A 5537-nucleotide genomic window follows, 5' to 3' on the forward strand; every position below is an offset into this window, starting at 1 on the left:
CACATGAAAAGCAGTTACTGATGCTGCTTATGCATAAACAAACACCTCTTATGGGGAGAGGCCCATCAATCCAAGCCAAATCTCCTCTAGGCTGCTTTCTAAAAAACTGGAGGAGGTATAGCTACGAGCCTGTGACAAGAAAGAAAATGATATGCTTATATAACAGCTTATGGCCCCAATAGCAGCTGGGGCACCAGAAAAATTGGCTCCAAAATGGGTCTTTGGCTTAAGGCATGATTTTTCAGCTTGACTTGTTTTGTAAGAAAAAAATGGGACAAATTTCCCTGTACTCAAGCTTTCATGTCTCTTTATCAAACTTTAAATCCCTCTAACCAGATTCTTTTCCAGGGAAAGCAGAAGACAAAAGTGCTACCTGAATCCTGGCCGGAGGGTCCCCACTTACTACGAATAGTCCCGATAACTGCCTTGGCTCCCCCTGCCATATAGGGATGGTGCAGTAGAAGCCGACAGGTCAGGTTGAGGAATGAAGGCAGAGTCCCCCACAGAAAGGGCTGAGCCTGATTCTAGTCCCGCCAGCTTGAAAGGAACTGACAAAGAAGGGAATCGGGAAGTAAGAGTGCAACTTCATCGTGTGTGGTCTCCGCTCTACACATACCCGTCCCGGTACTGTTTTTGGTGAGGGTACTGTTGGGGCTCGGGAAGGCAATTTCCTTTGAGAAAAATTCCAGCCGAAGGAGGAACAATGTTAGTACGTACTTCTTTCTCTACCTGTGACTTGTATAATTGGAACAATCCCAATCTCCCATCTCGGAGTAACTCAAATAGGATGGCAGAGTTGTTCCTTTCCATTTTCTACAGATCCTGCCTGAAAATGCATGCATCTTGCAGGCAACACTGTCGCAAGAAGAAATAATGATATTCCTTTCCATATTCAACAAAAGGTGAATCCAGAGGTCTGGACATCAGAAAGGCCTGTGTGAGCCAAGTCAGCCGCGCCGGTTAAAATTACTTTAAAACCTAGAGCACCTATTATAAATCAGAGGCAACATCCCCTCCACAAGGAAGCTTTGGAAGGGATCGCACTACTGATGCATTGGTACATACAAACTGGACACTAAAATTTTGCCAGTTTCCATACAACACCCCTATCTTACCGGTGTTGAAACTAGGGACAAGAGAATATGGGTCTGTTCAAGACCTATGGAAAATCAACCAAATAGTAGAGGACATTCACCCGATTGTGCCAATCCATATACCCTCTTGGTTACTATAGCCAGTTAATGTGCTCGGTTTTCAGTACTGGACTTGAAAGATGTCTTCTTTTGTAATCCTCTACGCCCCGAGTCTCAGCCGCTGTATGCCATTGAATGGACTGATATTAAAACAGGGAATTGCTGTGGGGGTACTATCTCAAACCTTGGGAGCAGCCAGGCGATAGTGGCCTACTTTTCAAAACAGCTGGACAACGTGGCCAGGGATGGCCCCCTTGTCTTCGAGCCGTGGCTGCAACATGTGACCTGTTACAGAAAGATGAGAAATTTACCCTTGGAAAAAGGTAACTGTAAACACACTACACACAGTTTTGCCTCTTTTGGAAGAAAAGAGGGGTTTTTGGTTCACGGCAGGACAGATGGGAAAATGTCAGGCAATCTTGTTAGACAACTCAAATGTTCTGATGGCTCTCTCCTCCCTCAATCCTGCCACATTGCTGCTTATTTTGGAAGACGCCCCTGTACATGACTGCCTAGAGATGATTGAAGAAGGTTATTCTAGCAGACCAGATCTCTCAGAGGTTCCCTTGATTGACCCACAGATAGAAATGTATACAGATGGTAGTAGCTTTCTATATGAAGGATGCCACAAGACAGAATATGTGGTGGTGACACGAACTGAAGTGTTAGAGGCAGCTCCACTTCCTGCCCGCACTTCAGCTCAAAAGGCTGAACACATAGTCCTCGGGCAGGCCTGCGACTAGGAGTAGGAAGATGCATAACTGTGTATATTGATAGTAAATGTGCCCATCTGGTCCTTCACTCACATGGTGCCTTGTAGAAAGAAAGGGGACTTCTGACATCTACCAACAACGAAATAAAAGGTTTACCGGAAATCTGAGAACTCCTGAAGGTAATCAGTGATCTCCTTCAGGTGGCAGTGGTATAATGTCCTGGACACCTGGAGATTTTAAATATCTGTTGGTTTTTGTAGATACCTCCTCAGGGTGGGTGGAAGTTTTCCTTTGTCAAATCAAATGAGCCCAAGAAGTGACCAAGACATTACTCAAAGAAATCATGCCCGTTTTGATCTTCCAACCTCCGTACAGGGTGACAACAGGAGAGCTTTTATGGCAACAGTCATGCAAGAAATCAATAAGGTTTTAGATATAAATTGGAAAGCACACTCAGTCTGGAGACCACAAGTGACTGGAAAGACCAAAAAGCTGAATCATACTCTGAAAAAGTCCTTGGCGAAGATTTGCCAGGAGACAAGCTCCACTTGGATACAAGTTCTCCCCATTGCTCTGCTCAGAATCTGGGTAGCCCCTCGAAGCGGGCTCAGATTGAGCCCTTACAAATTAATACATGGGAGACCATTCCTGAAAATGTCAACTTTCCCCACCTTGGTGATAACCAAGGTAGAGAAAAGAGACTGGGTCCTTTCTCTGAGAGCCGTCATAAACACTGTTAATCAGTATGCTTCTTCTCATTTGTCTTTTCCTTCTGACACTCCCCTCCACAGGTTCCAACCCGGAGATCGGAGATCAGGTCCTGTGGAAAACCTGGAAGTATCAAACCCGGAAGATCAACTGGCCCCTCAGTGAGAGGAACTTTTTGAAGTTCTCCTGACCACCCACTCGTCTCTGAAATTAACAGAAGTAGCTGTGTGCGCGCATCACTCGAGAGTAAAAACAGCCCCGCCAAAAGAAGTGAAAGAAGCAGAAAACAGAGAGCCACCATACTCTTGTACTCCAGTTCAGGGCCTGAAGTGCAAGTTCAAGAAGCTTACAGTATGATGGTTTTGACCTTATTTCCTTCTTTCTTTTTTCCAGCAGACCTGGACAGAACAGGTGCCTGTGTTCCTACAGGCAAAGGGGACACTGACCCTGCAAGCTAGGGACACTCTGACCCTCCCAGCTAGGGACACTCTGACCCTCCCGTGTGTAGTCTCAACCCTAACTCCAGTAGGTCCAGTAAAGTGGGCCATAGAAGAGCCCAAAAGAAGAACCTTCAGAATAATGATTATTCTAGTTAGTTTTTGTGTTCCCTGTTTTATGAGAATCTTAATAAAAAGAACTACAGATACTCCTCAGGCTAGAAAAATATTTACCCTGGTAAGTCGGGATGCCCCTTTTTCAACCTCTGAGGATGAATGTCATGTAATTCACCAAGATGCAGCCAATTTCCACTCTAACTCAACCCCTGTCTATAACCCCTAATCGATACCGGGAGGTTTCTCACCCCAGCGATGACCCTAACCAGCAGGAAGTAGCCAGAAAAGAAGTGACACCTTGTTTCCCAAGATTGAGAAGCTTCCAATAAAAGGGGGGATTGGAAGAGGCTGCATAGGCCCGACTCACTATTATTTACTCCCCACTGCTAACCGCCACATTGTCTCATGACCTTGTTTTTCCTTCTGGTTCCAGTCTCTACAAAAGGTTTAAGATTTAGCAGCGTACCTCCTTGGAGGGTGGAGAACAAGTGATTACAAGGTAAGAATGACAAGCCAAACAAACCACCCATCTTGGGACAAGAAAACCATGATGTCGTCAGATAACCTCCAAGAAAAGATTAACTCATCTGGGACGTGACCGCCTCAATGGGGGAAGTAATACAAACTTCCAAGACCCATAATCCTGTGCCTATAAAAGCTTTCAGCTCATCTCCAGTGGGGGAGATGGTTTTTTTTTTTTGAGGAATCTATTCCCCTCTGTCTGCTATATATTGATACATAATAAAACTCTTGCTGCTCACTTCACCCCTGTCTTCATGCTCACCGCACCCAGAATTGGCTATTGTGTCAGACAGCTCCAATCCACGTTATGGGGTAATACTAGGGAGCCCCTGGGAGTTTTGGGCAGGGATATGTGATGATTCAAATTCTTTGTGGAGAACAGATCTTAGCGAGCAGCAAGAGGGGAAGCAAGGAGATGAGCTAAGGAAGGGTTCCCTAGACCAAGGCTGTCAAGTAGAAATATAGTGTGAGGCACATATGTAGTTTTAAATTTGCTATTAGCTGCCTTAAAAAAGTGAACAGGAACAAATGAAGCTGATTTTAATAACATATTTTATTTCACCCAATATAACCAAAATATTATTTCAACAATATAAAAAATATTGAGTTTTTTTTACATTCTTTCCTTTTGTTCTAAGTCTTTGAAATCTGATGTGTATTTTATACTGTGTACAGTAGCAGTGACTACAGAGTTATGTGGGTGGCTTATGTGGAGCCCCAGTCTGCAGAATGACGAGCTCAGTCTACTTTAAAGGCCTTTAGAGAAAGACATGGCCTAACCGTCCTTGGTTACTTGTCTAATACTGATTGACTTCAACTATCTAAAAAACCAAAACCAAACCCATTGCCGTCAATGACCCACAGCGACCCTATAGGACGGAGTAGAACTGCCCCATAGGGTTTCCAAGGAGCGGCTGGTGGATTTGAATTGCCCCCCTGTTTGGTTAGCAGCCGTTGCTTGCCGTAGCTCTAAACCACTGAGCCACTAGGGCTCCTTAACTATCTAAGCCGCTCATAAAAATATTTTCAATATTGGCTTTGCTTAAAATAGCTTCAGATGTGCCTAATGAATTAAAAAAAAATCAGTTGCCATTGAGTGGACCCCGACTCATGGTGACTTTGATTCATGGTGATCCCACGTGTGTTAGAATAGAACTGTGCTCCTAGGGTTTTTAATGGCTGATTTTTTGGCAGTAGACCGCAAGGCCTTCCTTTTTTTTTTTTTAATGGTAGTTTAGGCGAAAGTTTACAGAACAAATAGTTTCTCATTAAACGGTCAGTAAACATATTGTTTTATTGGTTAACAACCCCACGACATGTCAACACTCTCCTTTCTCGACTTTTTTTTTTTGATGAAAATATACATAGTCAAAGATATACCATTTCAAAAATTTCTACATGTACAATTCAGTGACATTGATTACGTTCTTCCAATTGTGCTACTATTCTCACTTTAGATGAAGGTTTACAGAGCAAAATAGTTTCTCATTAAACAGTACACATGTTGACCTATGACAATGGTTAACAACCCCACCATATGTCAACACTGTCCTTACTCAACCTTTGGTTCCCTATCATCAGCTTTCCTGTCTCCTCCTGCCTTCTAGTCCTTGTCCCTGGCTGCTGACCTCATTAGTCCCGTTTTGTTTTATGGGGCTGTCCAATCCTCGGCTGAACGGGGAACCTGGGAAGTGAGTTCACCACTGAGCTAAAAGGGTGTCTGGGGGCCATACTCTCGGGGTTTCTCCAGTCTCTTTCAGGCCAGTAAATCTGGTCTTTTTGTGTGTGTGTTAGAATTTTGTTCTACATCCTTCTCCAGCTCTGTCCAGAACCCTCTGTTGTGATCC

Source organism: Trichechus manatus, unplaced genomic scaffold (genome assembly GCF_000243295.1).
Source record: "Trichechus manatus latirostris isolate Lorelei unplaced genomic scaffold, TriManLat1.0 scaffold00213, whole genome shotgun sequence".
Taxonomy (NCBI): domain Eukaryota; kingdom Metazoa; phylum Chordata; class Mammalia; order Sirenia; family Trichechidae; genus Trichechus; species Trichechus manatus.